Source organism: Dermacentor andersoni, chromosome 4 (assembly GCF_023375885.2).
Source record: "Dermacentor andersoni chromosome 4, qqDerAnde1_hic_scaffold, whole genome shotgun sequence".
Taxonomy (NCBI): domain Eukaryota; kingdom Metazoa; phylum Arthropoda; class Arachnida; order Ixodida; family Ixodidae; genus Dermacentor; species Dermacentor andersoni.
In genome coordinates, this window is record NC_092817.1 from 94,386,164 (window position 1) to 94,404,914 (window position 18,751).

Here is an 18,751-nt window from a genome sequence, read left to right on the forward strand (position 1 = left end):
CATTTCGACCGGCTCGACGACAGCCGCTAATCCTCAAGTAACTGCAGTGGCTGATGATCCTGGCTCTTTCGCAAAGGAATTAATTGCTTTCAGAGAAGAACTAAGGGGTATTAAGGACATAATGGTTGTTCTTTTGCCTCTCCGAGAAAAGCTCGACGAGCTCCTAGCTCTTAAACCAAAAATAGATGAAGTGCTATCAGTGAAAGAGACTGTAGTTGAGCTGCAAAACTCTGTACAGTTTCTGTCTTCGGCCTATGACACTGTTGCGATACAGACAAAAAAGTCTGATTCGGCCTTGAAAAGCCTAGAAACTCAAGTTGTGGCACTGACGGAAACGGTGAATACCCAATCCACTGAGATTGTTCAGTTGCGGGCTGATATTAATGGCTGTGAGCAGTATAACAGACTATCGAACCTTGAGCTACACGGGCTTCCATTTTCATCGGGAGAAAACTTACGAGCTGCTATCGCGGATCTCGCACAGAAGCTAGAAATAGATTTTGAACCCCGCGACATAGTTGCGATCCACCGTTTACATGCCAGAAAAGATAAAACGCCTATCGTGCTCATTAGATTCTCGTCCCCATTTTCGCGGGACACTTGGCTGGCTGCTCGTGGCAAACTTCGTGCCTTGGCACAGACGAAAAATGTACCTGCTATGTATCTCAATGAAAACCTCACCCAAGCTACTAAGGAACTTTTTTGGAAAACTCGGTCTAAAGGCAAACAAAACAGTTATAAGTTTGTCTGGGTAAGGAATGCAAAGATCTTTGCACGAAAGGAAGACGGAGGCCCTGTCATCAGGATTGCCTCGGTCACAGACATCGATAAGATGCTTTAAACTCATGGCGATAAACTATACTTCTCTCCCAGACTTCGGTTCTTTGGGATCTATTTTCGAAGACTGTGGCAGGCCTTCTTTTTCAGTCGTTCACATAAACATAAGAAGCATAAGAAAATACTGGGATCAGTTTCTTGTCGATGTTGCTGACGTCATGGCCTTAGTGGATGCATTTGTACTCTCGGAGATAAATGTTCAAGATGATATGTTGTCGCAGTTTCGTCTACCGAATTACCAAGAATACTTTTTTACGAGAACGGCCAGGAGAGGTGGTGGAATAGCAGTATTCATCAAGTCTAAATGGGTAACTACAACTACGACGTTTACTTTTACGGGGGCGGAAAGCCTCGCCTTCCGCTTGGAAAATTCTAATGTGGCTTTGTTGTTAGCTGCGATTTATCGTCCCCCCTCCGAACATGTGCAAACATTTTTGAATGAACTGAAGCAAAATCTCGGTTGTCTACCTCCTAATTCGAACGTTTGCCTCGTTAGAGACATTAACATAGACATTTTAAACTTGGAGAAAGCCATGGCCACCAATTACTTGAACATCTTAGCTGACTATGGCATTGAATCGGTTATTAACGAGGCTACACGAGAGGAGCTTCTTTTGTCTCGTGTTGTGACTTCCTGTATTGACCATGTGATGGTCCGTTCAATAGATTTTTCTAATATCAGTTCCGTCCGAGTGACGAAAAAGGTGGCAGACCACTATTTTATAGGATGCCAGCTTTCATTCCCAAGTTCCCAGCAATCCCAAAGCAAAGAATCCCAATATATTGAAATATTTGATTGCTTTAATTTCGACCGACTAGTTTCCCAGTATGACTGGAACGCAATGCTAACGAATAGCTGTCCGAACAGTGTATATAATAATTTTATAGCGGTGATTTCCGATTTAAAGAAGGCATGTAGAAAAAGTCTTGGTTCGAAAACGAAGACCACACCTATACTGGCTGAGCAATCGCATAATAAAAGCTACTGAAGAAAAGGAAAACTTGTGGAAGCGGGGTCGACAGCACCCTAATGACGCAACACTAAAATGTCTCTATCGAGAAGCCCGGAACAAAGTTACAGCATTGATGCGCTGTTCTAAGAGGAACTACTATCGTAATAAATTTTTTTCCTCGCGTTATAAACCCGCTAAAATGTGGTCCGCGGTAAATGAGCTTAGAGGCTCTTATGCAGGTACGCATTTGGACCCGTTAACAAAAAAATTCGGATCTATCAATCAAAATCTGGCGGACAGCTTCAATGATTTCTTTTCTTCGGTTTGCGCTGATAATGATGGACATAATGATCCCATTGGTCTCAATGGTGGTCTTCGTTCAATACTAGATTCGGCATTTCTTCCACCAATAAATAAACAAGATTTGTATCGATTGTTGCATCGATCTAGAAAAAGCCGTGCTGTCGGACTTGATGGCATAACAGCAGGAGACATATGTCGCAACGTCAGAGTTCTGGCCGATCCGCTTCTTTTTATCTTTAATAGAATCCTTGATACTTGCATAATACCAGATGCACTAAAAAGAGCCCGTGTGATACCGATATTTAAAGGCGGAGATGCTTCGACGCCAGAGAACTATCGCCCCATCTCTGTTCTTCCTTTCTTAGCGCAACTGTTGGAAAGACACGTGCTTGAAACGATTGAGGGGTTCGTTTTAAAACATACCATCTTATCAACTTCCCAATATGGCTTCGTGTCTGGTAGAAGCACGCATGCGCTTTTTGAAGAACTGTCGGATCTTCTATATCAAACATTTGAACTTAACCAGGTAGCCTGTGGGCTTTTTTTAGATATATCAAAGGCTTTCGATTCGGTAAGCCACAGTATTCTATGTGCTAAACTACATAATTATGGTTTTCGGGGGCATTTCCATGCATTTATACAAAACTACCTATTAAATCGTTCCCAGATCGTATGTATTGGCGACCAAAAGAGTTCTTTGCGGTTTCTTAGCGCAGGGGTTCCACAGGGTTCCGTTTTGTCTCCGCTTCTTCTTAATTTGTACGTTTGTGACTTGGCACAGGTAACAACTTCATGTACGATTTTCCAGTATGCAGATGATACGTTACTTGTATCTAAACACATGCAGTACGAAGCAGCTGTCGCTTTACTTCAAAGCGACATAAAAAATGTGGTGAACTGGTTTAAAAGAAACCGTATAAAAGTAAGTGCTAGGAAAACTCGATTAGTATGTTTTAGAAATCCGTTAAAGGCTCTAGTAACAAGTCAACATGTTTTTCTTCATGGTTATGATTGCTTAGACTGTGTTTGTGCCCCAGTACAATATGCGGATAGTGTCAAGTACCTTGAAGTATACTTTGAGACTGACTTATCATGGAATATTCAAATGGCTCAAATTTGTGCGCGATTACGTAATGTTGCATGTGTCCTTTACCGTATAAAAAGTTATGCACCTACAAAGATTAAAAAAGTGATAGTGCATGCTTTAGGCTACTCGCATATAAGGTACGGCATTCCCTGTTTTTTTAATTGCAGCGGATTTTGGAAACATAAAATTGACAACCTATTAAAAAGCATACTAAAAAGTGTCGCGTACAACCAAACCACAGATAACTTATTTCGAGATTTAGAAATGCCCGATTTCGAGTCTGTTTCGTTCAACGATTGTGATGCGTTATTTCTGGAGCAATACTTTCCGAGAACCTGTCCATAAAAGTGTTGCTTTGCGTAGTCATCCCAGATATGTAGTTCCTCGGACAAGAACTCGTTATGGAAAAGGACAAAGAAGGTACTATATCCCCCACCTGTTTAATAACCTTCCCAGTGCTGTACTGGATCAGACAACCTTGTCAGGATTAAAAAAGGCCCTCAAGGCAATGATAGAATAGATTTCACATGTATAAAGTCTCTGTTGTTGTAGTGTGATCTTTACCGAAATGAATGTCGGACTGTTCCCGCTGTTTTCACGATTTTTTTTTCTTTTTTCGTTCTCGATAGGTTGTAAGTTTGTTTACATATTGTGCTTTGCTTACTCAATTTTAATGGTTGTTGAGTGCTAGGTGTTTTCATTTGAACATTAAGTGTTGTTTACTAGGCATGTTTACCTGAAAAACCTGTGATACGTTTTTTTTCTATTTTTTTTTTTTTTTGACATTTGGTTTGGATGTAATAAGGTACATAATGCATTGCCCTGACTGCCAGGTTTCTGCCATACAAGCCCACAGAAGGCTTCGGCAGACCTAGCAAAATTATATGTACAATTTGATTATTTGTAATAAAGATTATTATTATTATTATTATTATTATTATTATTATTATTATTATTATTATTATTATTATTATTATTATTATTATTATTATTATTATTATTATTATTTCTTTACGCGACTGTCACGCATTGACATCCATAATTGGCACCGTTCTCGACGTGCTCACTTTCAGGGGAACCATTTTCTTCCTGCATGGCAGCCCTGCCAGCCGAAACAATAACGGTATGTTTCTTGCTGATAACCGACCTGAGCACTTCCCATGCTGCATATTGATCAGAATGTCGAAAGCTCGGGACGCTGGGACATGAGAATGGAAATCGCGCAACTTTGTCATAATGCGGAGGAATCAAGTTACTCTAAATCAGAAATTCGTATCTACGTTTCGCTAAACGGCTTTGTCATCCTTTACATTGTTGATCTCTTGAGCAAACGTCTATAACAAGTCATTGGTTACTGCTGCGACGATACGTTATCACACTAATCGTGCAGGATTAGGATGAAACGTACGCCGTTACCAAGATCGGCAGAAACAAAGGTGGCTGGCTCTGACGTTGCCGCACGACTATCACGGCGCAAAGCTGCGCAGTTTTCGGCGATCCCCTTATCCGATATATAGTAGTCCCTCTAAACAGCTCACCAATTAGCGTGCATGGCGTCACATGCAAGCTAAACATATATAGCGAAGTGTGCGATCGCTTTCCTCGGTGATGTCACATTGATCTAGCTGCATTCCCAACAGTAAGCTAAAAAGAAGTATGAATTATGCGGGCTTAACGCTCCAAAGAAACACGCCGGTTATGACGGACTTCGTATAGCGGGTGCCTCCGGATGAATTTCAACAACCTCAAGTTCTTTAACGTCACTTCAATCGAAGTACGCGAGCGTTTACGCGTCCCGCCCCCATCTGAATGCAACCGACGCGGCCCGGATTCGAACCCGCGGCACCATGCTCGGAAGCAAAGCGCATGAAGCCAATAGACAGTTTTACATCACGGGGACGAAAGCGTTTGGGGCCCCAAGCACTAGGGGTCCCCAAACAATTGCGTCCTCCTAATCTAGAACTCACTGATAAGCCACTGTGGCGGGTCCTCCCCCCAAAAACACAATGCTGTAGAATGTTCGGCAACAACTGCAGCATGTCGTCCAACTACTACTTTGAATGCGATTACAAATAACTCACCGGTTTCAGCTGACAAATGAGTTAGGCAAAGGCACGTGTCTCTAAAGGTTGCGCGGCAGGCAGCCTGCTCCGGTGCCGTGCCAAGCCCGCGAGGTCGGTGTTGGGGCTGTTATTTCGAGGGAGCGATTTTTTTCTCCCCGAGGGCCTTGGAGGCTGCGACGAATACACCGCGTCGACGGGGACTCCGAGGCGGGGAAAGGCAGCTCGAAAGACAAGTGTGCGGTCCGAAGACGAGGGTTCCCATCGCATCGGCGTCGCCGAGGCTTCCTTTCGCTATGGCGCGCGAGGCTTGAAGTGCTTTCGTCATACTGGCGCCATGCCGCTTGAGAACGTAGGCGATTCGGCGCTGAGCAAACACGAGAGGCAGGGATCGTCGCGCGGACACCTGCAGTTTGCACGCTTGTGCCAGACTGGCGGGGAAGGCGTGCTATTTGCCTGGGCGTCCTACTTCCTTGGCACACACCTGTGACGCCATTCCATGCGTTCAGAGTCAGTTATTTTTATCGCATAAATGGGTTTCGTTTTCTTTTTAATTCATATATTTCACTCTCCCGCACTATTTCTCTATCTATCTATCTATCTCTCTTCCTCTCTCTCACGTATGCATGAAACAGCTTCCTTTATATTTTAAGTTTTTGAATGCTTCTCCACTCCCAACTTTTAAGATATCCTTCCTCCGTTTTTCGCTAGAAAGCGAGAGCTCCGCCATGAATTTCGTTTATCTGAGCTGCTTGTTATGCATTCCTCGCCCAATGATACGTCCGAATTCTCTTCGTCTCCTTGCTTCTCGACAAGCTTTTTATTTAAAGCTATATACTCGCGAAGCCCCTCTCACGCGTTAAGGCTTTGTTCAGAGCGCAGTCGCAATTAATGCGTAGTATAGGCAAGTGTTGCAATGAACATTGTTTGAAGACTTGCCGTTGGCACACACATAAGTCGATTTCTTAAAGAAGTTGCGGCAACGAAATAACCAAAAAACGCATGAGCAAGCAGCGGACAAGCACAGTTCGTGGGCGTCCGAAGGCAAACATTCATAAGGTAGTTGTAATCTTCCGGTGGCGTCTACTATAGCAGTGCTTGCGTAATTTTTTTCTTATTGCGAAAGCGTCGAACGACCCATTGAGCAAAAACGCCGGCGTCTGCGGTCTGTAGCAGCGAAACGGCACGCAAAGTACCATTGGCTGCGACACCACATCACGAGAAGCGCCTCGACAAAATCCCATTGGCTGCGAAGCGACGTCACAAGCGCGCCTCGATGAAGCAGAGCGCGGGAAAGGGAACACCTAGTGCTGCGTTAGCGCCAGATGTTGCGCGAGGGAAGAGGGCATCGCCGCGACGCCACGTCACCCTCGCTCTCGCTCTCGGAAGCAGGCGCGCAGTGCCCGAGCCAGCACCGCAAGCTGTTTTGCTTGTTGGCTCAGGCAGCACGTAAACTGCAATCGCCTGCCAGCCTTGGTGGCCGTTGCTGCTTCCTCGGTTTCTCGTCACGCAGTACGTCGGTGGCATGCCGTGTTGGCACCGCAGGCCGCTGGTGCTTGCTGGCTCGGGCAGCACGTACCGCTGCATGTGATACATTACTCGCAGTGCAAAACTCGAAGGACCGCTCAACGGCGTTCCAACTGGAAATTAAAGCTTTCGCATACATTGCTCATAAGAAGTGCTTAGGTGTCCTCGGATATTTCTTTTTATTTCGAACTTATTCTTTTTTTTTTAAGGTAAGCCTAGAGACGTTACTCAAATTACGTGTACTACAGACGAACTATCTGCCGAGGCAGATTCGCAGGAAAAGCAAAAGCAATTCATCTACTAATGAAACTAACTCTATTAACATCCTAGTTACCAACCTTACTGCATATGTTTATATTTAAAAGTAGAGGGAAATCGTCATAGAAGTCTAATTCAGCGTTTCTATAACTTCAAATAGACACTTAGGCCTAAATCATCAGCAGCAGCACCAGCACCAGCAGCAACAGCCTATTTTCATGACCACTCCAGGACTAAGGCCTCTCCCTGCGATCTCTAGACCGAAATTAATGGAGTTAAATTATTCGTCCAATTTGCCTGATTACGCCCGCGGAACTGCGAAGCGGGGTTCTCTGTCCTGTCCCTGTAAAAAGCGTGGAGATCTTATTCGATCGTCACGCTTTTACAGGGATCTTATTCTGATTGACATTGTGCTCAACACCCAATGTACGCATAGTAACTTTAGCAGCAGGGGCGAAACGAAATCCTTTATGACGCCGTACAGCCAAGCTTCATTTTATGCCGCTAAACTACGTCACAGGCGAGTTGCACTAGCTACGAGGCGCGCTTCAAGGTTATGCCTGCGTAATCGGGTAAATTGAAGGAATAATTTGACGTAAGTTATTCCGGTCTACAATGGACGTTATGAAATGCAGAATTACGAAACTGGACTTTTATGACGATTCCCCCTAAGATTTATAACATGAACGTGTGCCGTAAAGTTTATAAGAAGGTGATAAATGTAATTATTTTAATTATTTAGTGGATTGTTACAATTTTTTTTTTTTGCAAATGATGTCCGCCTGGGGCAGATAAATAAACTGTAGTGATGTGGTTCTAGTAGATTTTGCGGGCTTCTTTTTTTTTTGTAACTGTTCCACTAAAAGAAGAAGAAAAAGCAGTGTATATCTTCAACCCGCCGCTGTAGCGTCCACAGCTCGGAGCGAGTTTGTGGGTTGAATTCACGGCTGGTGATGGGCCGCATTTAAACTATACAGAATGTGAAAATACCCGTGCGCTGTTACTTCTGTGCCCGCAAGAGAATCTCGAGAAGCCAAAATTAATCCGACGCCCTGTACTACGACGTACATTATGTATAGCTTGCGCGTTTTATGGAGCACAGGGAGTGTGATGGCAGAGAGAGAGAGAGAGAGATGAAGAAAGGCGGTAAGCTCAACTAGACATTATTCATGAAGGGGATGGGGGAGTGAAATAGCCATGAGTCTATGTCAGTCCCGTGCACTAAGCAAGGTGCAAAGTACCTACAGACGGGCGTTCTAGTTTGCCACCTTCGCGTATACTGCAGTACAGTCTGTGTGGCTTTCTGGGCTGAGGTGCTGTGAGGCCAGGCGCCCATGACCTTCGCTCTGGTAAAAAGGCCGATTGTCCAGTCTACTCACGGCACACTGGAGAGCCTGGCGCGGTTTGTCGAAGCCAGAGCATTTCGTCCAGCAAATTTTGTCCGTGCAAACCCTTTTGCAGGTTCCTAACTAATCTGCACGCATCCAACCAAAAAGTTCAAGGGAGCAGTCGAAGAACGCAACTGTCATGCCCTGCCATGAGTGACGTCACTGCTCGCGACTCGTCATCAAAAAGCATGAAGCGAGCGATATTAGGGCATGAAAAAGACGCTCGCTATCGGTTAAAAAGATAATTAGTCTAATGAACATATTTTTATGCGAAGCATACTAGCCGCACAACCACGCTCTTCCCTGCTGCGCCGCGCGTGGCCGCGTAGCTACCATATGACGTCATAACAGCTGCAAAAGCGGAGGCTCAACTCGTGCGCTCGCTTGCGGCCGCGTAGCTACATAGCCGGGTCTCAGCTCGTGCGCTCGCCTGCGGTCGCACAGATGGTACTGCGGCCTAACTCCCGCTCCTCCCGCTAGGGCACTGACGTCACAACAGCTGCAAGCCGGGCTCAACTCTTGCGCTCGCCTGCGGTCGCACAGCCGGTGCTGCGGCCTAACTCCCGTTCCTCCCGCTAGGGCACTGGCGTCATAACAGCTGTATAAAAGAGCGGCGCGCTCTCGTCGAGGCCAGTTGTATAGCGCGATGGCGGGAAAGGAAAGGGCCGTTCGTCAGACCGCAAAGCGCAAGTTACAAAGAGCCACGGAAACGGCCGAAGAACGAGAAGTTCGGCTTGCCAAGCGACGTGCACAGTACGCGGCTAAACAGCAGCGTTCCTCCACAGAGTCCGAGGTAAAGGATGAAGTTGCGAGTGTATCTGGGAGTACTTCTACTCTAGTATGCTTCGCATCCTGGGCTTAACCTTAGCTAAGCCACAGCAATTTTTTTAACTAATTACTAAACTGAGTCATTTTCAGATGTGTGCTTCTGTGGTAAAAGTAATCCAGAGGAAATCACTTGAACAGCTTTTCCTATGTTTAGGTAATTTCAAACGCTTTTCAAGGACACCCGGTATATTGAAAAGCTGGCCATTGCTTCGACTTTTTCTGTGTCCTGCTGTCAAAACTGTGAAATTAGATACACCGAGAATAGAACAGCGGATATCCCCTCTATGCCACCTTCCGTTTTAACCAAGCCCCTCTTTGTTCCGACTACCGCTGCACGTTCTACCGTTTCGATTAACTATAGTTAAACGAAATTCGTGCGATAATCTAGGTCGAGTGTAGTCGCCTCCATCGCCGCATTCTATCTCTATTTTTCCCTCTCTCTTTTACGAGATAATTGCCTATCTAAAGCACGCACGCGCTCTCACGCCTATGTGTCTTCAGATACGGCTTTCGAGAGAAGACCCCTTTGCCTCTTGCGAGTATCGCATGAAAGGCAAAGCAGGAATACCTCAACTCGTTTCATGAACCTCCCTTTCTCGCTCAGATCTCCGCGGAACTCATTAGCTTAATCTGGGCACAGAGAACTCAAATGAGTGTCTTGCTGTGCCTGCATCGGATGGATGAATGAATGTTATGAGCGTCCCCTTTGAAATGAAGCGGTGGGTTGCGCCAAGCTCTTGCTATTATGCTGCCTAACGTCCTACCTAAGTTAAAAAAAGAAAAAAAGAAGCACTATGAACTCCCACAACCACATTTTCTGGCCCCCTACTGCGAAGCTTGCTTTTTTGTCGTTTCCCTACTTTTCTTCCACCAATCTTCCTATTGCCTCTTACCGATGGATGGATGAATGGATGGATGTTATGAGCGTCCCCTTTGGAACGGGGCGGTGGGTTGCGCCACCAAGCTCTTGCTATTATACTACCTAATGTCCTACCTAGGTAAAACAATAAATAAAAAAAAAACACTATGAACCCCCACAACCGAGCAATGCATCTACAGCGCCCTCTCTCGTGGATTTTCGTTTTACCCTTGCAGGATCCGTCTTCTCGTTTGAACACGCACAGGTACGGGTATTGCTATAGAATTAGCGTCACAAATGATTGAATCCGCGGCTTAGTTATAAAAGCTATTTTCGGTTGACCGCCAGAGAACGGTAAGAACTAAGAATTCTAGGAGAACCCATATAGTATAGTATAGCATAGCATAGCGTAGCGTAGCGTAGCGTAGAATAGTACAGCATCGCATAGCATAGCATATAAGCAACGCAGACAACCTGGTCGCAGTAGCGGCTGGAGGTTTTCCTCATATCGAGCTGTTTTCACAGTGATCGCCCGCGAATTGCGCAATTGTAAGCCTCGCCACAACGACGGCCTTGTCTCTAATCGACGTGTCCCATTAATTCCACCCTGGGCCACTAGAAGCCCGCCAAGAAATGTCACGTCCACACGCATACGCACAGACAAAGACATACGCGTCTCCGCGGGAAAATACTAGTACCACACTCTCGTCGAGGTCGTCGCTAGAGTCGCTGGAGCGCGAAGCGTGGAACCCGTAAAGAACAGAGACTTTTTTTTTTTCTTACTTTGCGCGCAGCGCAGCTCCTGGCTTCATAGAAGAAGGCCAGCTTTCCGCAATTTTGTCGTGTTCGATAAACGAAGGGCCGTCCCATCGCTCAAGCGAAGGTCGGGATGCATGCCTGAACGGGAGGGCGTTACGCTCTTTCCAGACAAAGCGGCACCCAGCGCCCACGGGGCACGCTTCACGTCGTCTTCGTCAATTTCTGCGGAGTCAGCGAACGTCGCGAGTACGTTCAGCGCGTGCTCGCAGAGTTGCGGCGCCTAATTTGTCACCCAGCGACAGACGGCAGAGCCGCAGCTCCAAAAGAAGGCCCGCCGTCAGAGACGGAGCAAGATGGCTGCCCAACAGTAAGTATCACTCACGTAATGAATATCGGTGTGTAGTGTGCCGGAAAACTGCCAGAGAGGGAGAGCGGGATTAAATATTTAAATGATGGCTCTAAAGTCTCACTTGCCCGAAAGAAAAAAAAGAAAGGATGAATATCAGTCGATCGGGGGTAACCAATGTTGTTTGCATGCTATGGATTGCATTTGCATCGCGCACATACTAGTGCAACTACTGCTGAAAGGCTGGTTAGTTATTATGAAACATGGGGCGCTGTAACGTAAAACTCTTGCAATCTGTTTTATTTCAATCTCCTGACGCCAAATTTGCGTAACCGCCGACGCAAGCACTGGGCGGTGACCCGCAGCATTGACTGAACAGCCCAATCAAACGCTCTCTTCGTTTGTAGGAGGTCACATTTGTTTGCTTTAAATACGAATCCCATTGCCTATACATTGAGCGGTTTTTCTTATATAATCGCTGACAAGAGGCGAGGAGCATCCTCAAGTGGAGAGGGTATCGATGAGGCCGAGCCAGTGCAGTGAAAATAAATAACTGGACGAGGAGGGTGGTGCCGGTGTGTGCCATTGGTCCGCTACCCCTTACTTTTCTTGCAGTGGCCGGTTGAAAATCGCGGCGGCATGCAACGGAAAGTTAAGAATGCTGCTAAAATGGATCCTCCGAAAAGAAGGGTTGGCAAAGTGATACGTGCTTATACGTGCTTAAAGGGTTCGCTAACGTTATACTGCCAAGCAAAAAGGTTTATTGTTTTATTATACGCAAATAAATCCATGCTCTACGGCATGTGCGAGTAGGCAGTACCTGAGCGATCGGCGCGCAGCCATCTTCTATTTCTTTCGGATCAAGGCAGTGTCCGGCTATTCAGAAAAAAAAAATAACTTTTGTTCGGCCTATTAATGCATCTTTAACGCGTACACGTCACTTCGACGCAGTCAGTTTTCGCAATTTTATGACGTCGCGTGACAGACAGGCGAAGTGGGCGCAATCCGAAAACTTTTGACCAACATCAGATGGCTGTTGACAAAGAAGTATCGAATCAGAAATATTTTTTTTTTCTTTTGTTCGACCTAACCATGCATAATTAGTGTGCACATATCATATCTCACGGGGCGCTTTCGCGGTTTTCGTGACGTCGCGTGACAGACAGGTTAAGTGGGGGTGGCCTGAAAATTTTGTAACCAATCGTGAAGGGCTGATTGCAGAATTGGAATAGAAAGGTTTGGAATAGCTTTACGTTATAGAGCCTATGGTTTGCAGCGCTAAGAAATACGAAACACAAACACAAATTGCACAGGACAAGCGTCGAATCCAGCACAACTTACGTGCATTTTGTGTTTGTGTTTCGTACTGCTTAGCGCTAAAACCTTGTATTATAATACTTACTGCAGAATGATCGAAGTGTTTCCTTATCAAACTGGTAAAAAAAAGAACGCTTCACACGTAACCTTACGTCCATGCCTACCGAAAACAACATAAGGAAAAAATGTATATTAAGCAATAAATCAATGTCGCCACCATAAATTGCGACGCTGGCCCTAACGTGGCTTTCTTTCTTTCGACAAAAGTTGCAAATTGATAACAACAAAATCGGTCTGCTGTTTTGAGCTAGGAGCTAAACTATTAGCCACAATGGTAACCGATGGAAGCACTTGGAGTGCCTTATTATACATGTCATATGAGACATATGCCGTCTACTGCAGTCACAGCAGATCTTGCGCTGTTTTCATTGATTTGTACGCTTTCTGAATGTCAGTAGTGTCCACTGTTAAAGAGAACACACAATTAGTATTTACTTACTAATTACGCTTAAATTAGGGCGTGAATGCATGCAGACAATTCTCAATACGTAAATGTCAGCTTTATGCCTCCTATCGGTCATTCTTTTTCTCTCGACGAAGTAGAACCGTGTCAATTATATTGGCTTTATTACCAGGCAGGCGTTCTGAGTGGATAGTACTGTACATAGCGATGTCTTTTAAAGTTGTTTACTAGGTTTTACAAAAACATGTACATGAGGGGTTGTTTCAAAACAGAAATGTTCACCTTTTTTTCTTTCTCTTTTTTCTCTCTCTTTAAAAGCCGTTTTACAGCGCTAGATGGTGCTACGCGATCACGTTCTGTCAAGTGCAAAATGGAGGCATTTATTGACGCAGTTCCACAATGTTGTTGCTTATCGCACAGAAAATAACGACGCAAATCTCTAATATAGAGTCAAGTAGATGTATGCTAGAGCGTGTGTCCTTTTTTTTTTTTTTTTGCTACGGTGATAAACACGTAGCAAAAGCTAGACGAAACGTTCGACATTGCCACTGGGACTGAACGAGGGCTGAAAAGGCCCTCGATCTTCAACAGGTGCTATTCTCTGTGCTGGTTTCAAGTGTGTGTTCAAGTTCAAGTTTATTCATCAGCGCTGCCAGTTTTACAAAGAATTGTATACAAAATTAGTACTACACAGGGAGCCCCAAAGTTAGAAACATTATTCCAGTCTTGCAAGGAAAAATGCAAAGAAAGCTTTTGCAATAAACAAGCAATGCAAGTTTACAGTAGAATAAAAGTAGGAGTAATATAACATGTAGTATTATAGCTAAGTCAATTATTATTACAATCACAAAAGTCAGTTGTTAGGATGAAGAGAGTTGTTGCATTAAATATTTCTTAACTTGGGGGGGGGGGGGGGGGGGGATTCTCGAATATATGTTCTGTGGGTGATGATTTAATGGTATGTGGAATATAATTCCACAGTTTGGTTTCGGCAAATGTGGTAGTGAACTTACCATAGTTTGGGCGCACTTTAGGTAAAAGACTATTATCGAGTTCAGAGTGCCTTGTAATGTTAGTATTTACAAGAGTTTCAATGACAAAGCCATCTATATGTGCAATAATACTAAATAAATATTATATCACGATGGTTAACTTAAACTGAAAGAGCTGATGAATACGATGAATGTTTAAACTCCAATAAAGTGGCGTTGAATTGGATAGAAAATGGCTGAAAATCATGAGACGAAGCGCCTGATTCTGCAGGCACTGAAGTTGGCTGAGGTGTGCGAAGTATGTGTTATCTATACTCCTCCTAACCAAGTACACTGAGATTTTCAACGTTTCTTTTCTAGTATAAAGAAAGAGAAACTGAATACTTAACATTAATCTTTATTGCTGTACATGTGTCTTACGTTGTTCTCAGGTAGTTATAGTTGTTTACAGTTTTGCCCGACCTCAGGCCCGTATGACCTGTTATGTACTAGTCCATGACAGTCTGCGGCTCGAACTATAGCAAAGCTGAGAAAAGCTGATCACCCCAGCTTTTAAGTGAAGTATGCCAATGAGGGCGCCTCCAGTCAAAAATGAGTGAAATCTTCACATTTTATTCTTCTTAAATACAAACTAAATGGTTCTATCCGTTTCAAAGGCTCCTAATTGAGTGCATTCTTATCTTGTGGTTTTATTTATCAGTTCTAAGCTTCACATAGCGCTATTTTGCCGACTTTGTCGGAATCGATAGACAACTATGTTACCATATAATGTGGCACCCGGTTCTATGCATCATTCTTAAAGTTTATTTTTTCCGTGTTGATCGCAGCATAAGCTGTGGTACAACGAATTGTTTCGTTGCTAAGTGATTTCGAATAGTCGCAGATAGGATACAAGGGCACTGAGTGCTTCGCCGAAGCGACGTCAAATTGCAGCCAATGAGAACCGTAGTGACAGCGTGTTTCGATTTCGTCGCGAAAGGCTCGTTAACTCACACATTTTAGAAAATTAGAGTTGTGAAATTAACAAGAAACACCGGAAGCTTCCAAAGCCGTCTTCGCAACACGTACAGTAGCATGGCATAGCGGCTATGATGTTGCGTTACTACGTGCGGGGTGACGGGATCGAATCCCGGCCGCGGCGGCCGCATTTCGATGGGGGCAAAATCCAAAAACGCCCGTGTCTCATACAATGTTGGTACGTTAAAGATACCCTAGTGGTCAGAATTATTCCGTAGTCCCCCACTACGGCGTGCCTCACAATCAAATCGTGGTATTCGCACGTAAAGCTCCAGAATTCCATTCATGACATAGCACCTTGAGTGATGGCCACCAGAGGATGCCACCGAAATTTTTCGATGCTAGTGCTCAACCTATCAAAGACTGACAAGTAGAAGTGTATTTCTGTGCAAACTATAACTTAATTAATAGCCTCAGTTATCGATAAGACGCAAGGCTGGTGACTGGCCATGCTTGCGCATCGTAACTTTTCCATGATGTATAAAACCACTTCATCTTTCCCCCAAAACCTTTCCATGCCACTGGTTTCACATTTAGAAAACAGTTTCTTCGACCTCCAAGTCTCCTCATGCAAAAGAAAATCTCGCTTCCTTATTTTTTATGGACCTGCTGCATAGCATGCTACTCGGAGGCGAATGCACTTCGCTCTGAAACGAACTCACTGATACAGCGGCGTAATACCACCTTCTTTCACACACATCCAACAAGGTTTTTGTTTCACGTCTTCCTTCATGTTACAGAAGCTAGAAGCGTAGCCACTGCCACTTTCCTCAACGCGCAAAAGACGGCGCACAAAGATTCGTGGTCTCGCTGTGAGCTACTGCTCTTTGTGACTCGTGTAACTATATCTACATATAGCTACTGGTCAACGCACAGCCTATTCGTATACTTCACTTGTTATCGTCATGCATTGTGTTCAGTCAAACGAAAATGTGTCTTAGCCGTGGTAGTAACTGGTGCTAAAGGATCCCATAACTTAGAGCACGACCAAGCGCATTTGACTGAGCGTGAGAAAAAATGTAATGGTCATGAGTCAGCCTGATGCCTGTGCTGAAAGATGATGCGTTTATTGGAAATTCGTGTACGAAGAAGACGTGGGCGGGATATTGTTTTGACAGTCTTCAATCTACCAAGTCGGACTGTAAACGTAACTGTATCCTATCGTGGCTGTTTTTCCCCTAAAGCTCTGCTGCGCGCAGAACTGTACTCACGAATAATTTGCAAGTCAGCACTCCTTGCCTGTGCCTTGCTATGAGCCATTACATTTTATCTTTTTCTCACGTTTACGCTTGAATGACCCTACCTGACTTTGATTTCATACATTTCATCATACTGCAGTGATCCCACAGACGAGAAACTTCCCAGAGTTCTGTGACTCGTCTAAAACTGTTCACTTTGAGCCCTGCATTCCACCTGTTATGTACTGTTATGCTGCCTGATTTTACTGTCCTTTATTATTGTTGTCTTGCGTATACATCTACACTACTCGCAAATGCGTTCCCATACGGCCTGCTCAAGCAATAAGCTGCGTATCTGAAATTAGCAATGCGAACAATTTTTTCCCGATCGCCCTCAATGCGCGCTTCAAGCATAGCTGAAAACGAGCTGCGTTACGGTGCGCATTGAGAAAAAAAAATCGTCTAATCTTCAGTTTGATGGTTGTCACATTCGACATACGAGTACAGTGTGACAGTTCTTCATACACATGCACACAAAAGACTCTCTTCCTTTGTATACGCGAGTCTTACTTTATATACAATTAACATCAAAAGCGGCAAATACGAATGCGAAAGTTCTCCGCACACTTTGTGAAATGTCTTATTATTATTGCTTTTTTTCTTTGAAAACGTATAAACATACAATAGAAAATAAAGAAAAGCGGGCTTTCACTTGTCTATTGACACGGACATTCTCTATATTATTTTTCATACTAACCAACATGTACTCAACTTGTTTCATATATTTTACATTTAAATATGCTGGTTCTTACATCCCTCAGCTTGGGTGCCTCATCACCGAACTACTATAACTTTGCTACCATAATAACCGCGAGCGTAATATTTCTCACAAAATACGCTGGATGAACTGTACGAAGTGTAATATCAAGAAACTAAATGACAACGGCCACTCGATCATAGGGGAAACGACGGAAAATGATGAAGGGAAAGGCACGTAGGACAACAAATCACACGCTGACACTAAAGCAAAACGCACGTATTCTGTAAGTGACCTCTTGTCGTCCGCATTGCGTTTCTTTCTCCTAAAGGCAGAAAGACAACAAACAAAAATGCGCTCCCGTATGGCTGTATAATAATTTAGACTACGTGAACTACTTTTAGGCTTCGGTACTATATGTAAAGCCCGGCAGTTGGCGGTTGCTGTAAGTGCATCCTATAGGACATTTCTGCTCGATGGCTCTACATTCAGCGTAAATGTAAAAGCGCAAACAAATCTCCTCCCTAATGCAAGGTGACAGCCGCTCTTTTTGCGTTCACATTGCGGATATATGAAGACAAGCGGCGTGCCTTAAGCAGGGAATAAGCGAGCTACCGAAAGCGCACGCACCCACCTCCGTTACTCAGTGGCTTGGATTTCCTGGCGCCGACATCCCCGCGTCGTCAGATGACCAACGGACTCTCTTCTGCGCCGTGCGCTCCCAGGCCGTTGACCAGACGGACCCCACCGGGCTCCTGAGAAGTCCCGTCGCATCGTCCGCCTGATGAGATACCCTTGCACCTTCCTCTGCCTGGAAAGCAGGCAAGGGGGACAAGTATAAGCACAACACCAAAGTTTCAAAGGGACTGGCAGTATATATATATAAAAAAGTGAAGAAAGCATCAGTGCGGTGACGTGAGGTGGTGAGGGGGGAGGGAGAAATTGCGCACTCTCACTTTTCGTGATCGGGTAGTGAAAGTGAGAAAGCGAAAGAGAGAGAAAGTGGACAACTCGAAGGGAGCGCCGACCAAGGCAAAGCGAAAGAAAACCGCCAGTGGGAAGTGGAAGGAGGAAGCCGGTGGGAAGGAAGAGACGGGCACGTGCGTTGGTAAACAGAGTGCGGCGTGGTATAGTGCCGTCGCCCTCGCTGACTTGACCCAGATTTGAGCGGCAGCAGTGGCGGCGGGCCTCCTCGAACATTTTCACCCTTGGCCGCGGCGAGTGGGCCGTTGCAGGAAGGGAGAGCGCCGCACTCCCAGTCGGGTCGACACTGACACGCATCGCTCGGCTTGTTCTGCCTGCGAGAGCCGTGATGTTAAGTTGCGCGCCTCTGTGAACGGTTAGCGCTATTTCTCATTACTGGTATTTGAAATTTCTGGCACGTGTCCCGGTCTTGAAAAAAAGATGTCACGGTGTCAGTGTCAGCAACATACATGCATCTACAAAACTACGTGGTTTTGAGCAACTTCTTTGTCCTGGAATGTCCCGAATTGAAGTTGGGTGTCCCGGGAGATTGTACCAATTTTTTATTATGTTCACAGTGATTAAATAGAGTCGCTTGTACTCCCTTTGGCATTCAACTGCAGGTGATCTTTTGGCAGGGAGCTATATTGTTTTCCTCTGCCCACGTGTCCATGGTGTCCGAATCAGTTGCGCTGTAAACTGTCGTTCGTTGCTTTAAAATTGCGAGAACTTCAAAAGTACCACGTTTATTTTCATGTGCATCTGGCGTCGCATGCCAAAGTGGTTCGTGACGGGTATGCGTCCATTTTCAGAACAGTTCTTCAAGTGAAAGTTCGACCTTATCGCAACTACATAGTTT

The 18,751-nt window shown here is 44.9% G+C and overlaps 1 protein-coding gene across 2 annotated transcripts in view; it reads right to left on the minus strand.

The window, feature by feature from the left end:
• LOC126536499 (flavin-containing monooxygenase 5-like) overlaps window positions 1–17,922 on the minus strand; it is a 39,123-nt gene extending 21,201 nt beyond the window's left edge. The window contains exon 1 of one of the 2 annotated variants that reach the window (XM_050183492.3): window positions 17,564–17,922. The gene's annotated coding sequence lies outside the window, so the exon portion shown is untranslated. Of the gene's footprint in view, window positions 1–5,261; window positions 5,553–17,563 lie in introns of those variants that run through there. The other variant, XM_050183493.3, reaches the window with a different exon arrangement.
• Between the last annotated feature and the right edge of the window lie 829 nt (window positions 17,923–18,751).